The sequence below is a fragment of the Etheostoma spectabile genome, unplaced genomic scaffold (assembly GCF_008692095.1).
Source record: "Etheostoma spectabile isolate EspeVRDwgs_2016 unplaced genomic scaffold, UIUC_Espe_1.0 scaffold363, whole genome shotgun sequence".
Lineage (NCBI taxonomy): Eukaryota > Metazoa > Chordata > Actinopteri > Perciformes > Percidae > Etheostoma > Etheostoma spectabile.
The window spans coordinates 341,947-343,216 of NW_022605593.1; the positions used below are offsets into that span (position 1 = coordinate 341,947).

Sequence of the window (1,270 nt, forward strand, 5' to 3'; positions counted from 1 at the left end):
AAAAACCTCCTGAAAAACACCACCTCGCAGCCCCGGTGTGTTTTTGAGCGTTGTGCGCAACAGTGATAGCACTCCATTAGGAGCTGTCAGAAACGATTTACGACAAGTGTCAGACTGGATTTGATGCGATTTCTCTTCATTTCTGCAAAAGGGTTTCATCTCTGGGAGAAGCACGTCGTATGTTAGTTTATTGGCAACTTTTATCGCGCCATCAATTTCGTTTACGCGTCAAATGACAGGTTTACATCGCGGAGAAAAGGGGGAAGAGAGGGAGAACAGAACACTGTTTTCTTGCCTCAAGACAACTGAAGTGATTGGTGAAATTGTGTCCTTTTTTTCATAACAAAATAACCATATTGGGTGCGTTTCCTCATATCCTTTGAGCCATTGTGTCTAACTGATAATTCTATGTCTCTTTCATGAGCCAATTTCCGACAATTGTGCTCTCATTGCTGTGCGTAATTGCTTTTCTCCCGGGAGAGTGCGCCATCAAACTTCTAATTTCCTCCTCAAACCCGGAAACCATTTTGCTCGTGGAAGCAGTCGTGTAATGATGGCATCAATAAACCCGAATAAAGCTCCCGTCAGGTTAGCTATGTTGGCAAACTGTGTTTTTTTTTTTCTTTCTTTGGGGGAATGAGAAATCCTCGCTGTCAGTTTTTCCACATCCAATGGTTTGGCTGGATTTGTACAGAGCCAGGTGACCGGGAATAGAGGGCAACAAGACAATGAGAATATGTCCCTGGAGAGAAGTGTCTCATGTCAGGAGGCAGGGGGGAACTTTTTATATATTACATCGTTATCTAGTGCAACAGAGGGATGTGCTGCAACATGGACAGATGAATGTTTCGGCAGCGCATGCATGTAAAGCCCAGGGTTTGCCAAAAAGGTGTCAGAGGATCCCGAGGGAGACAGTCCAGATATACAGTAAGGCTGCTGAGCGGCGCTGGGTGAGTGTCCCAGCAGTCAGAGGACAGCAGATTAGTGGTGAGTCTTTGGCGGAAGGACACGGTCCCCTCAGAGGTCCAGTGTAACCAGGAATGAGCGTTGCTCCGGATAAAACAGGCAATATAGAGATGCAGGTGTAAATGGGCTGATGGGATGGAGGATAAACCGGAAAGTCTCATTTTATGCCGTGTGGTTGCAGGTTTAGGGCCGTAAAACATGCCCTAACACACACGCGTGTGACATGCAGAATTCCTCCTGAATCTCTCAGTTCAAGTGGCGTTGGATTAGATTAGATTAGATTCAACTTTATTGTCATTACACA

The 1,270-nt window shown here is 45.7% G+C and overlaps 1 protein-coding gene and 1 long non-coding RNA gene across 2 annotated transcripts in view; one reads left to right on the forward strand and one right to left on the reverse strand.

Annotated features, from left to right (window-relative positions):
- LOC116686415 (uncharacterized) overlaps positions 1-1,270 on the reverse strand; it is a 22,137-nt gene that overhangs the window by 9,069 nt on the left and 11,798 nt on the right. The window lies entirely within an intron of this gene.
- The window catches only part of mef2d (myocyte enhancer factor 2d), a 149,128-nt gene that overhangs the window by 583 nt on the left and 147,275 nt on the right, over positions 1-1,270 (forward strand).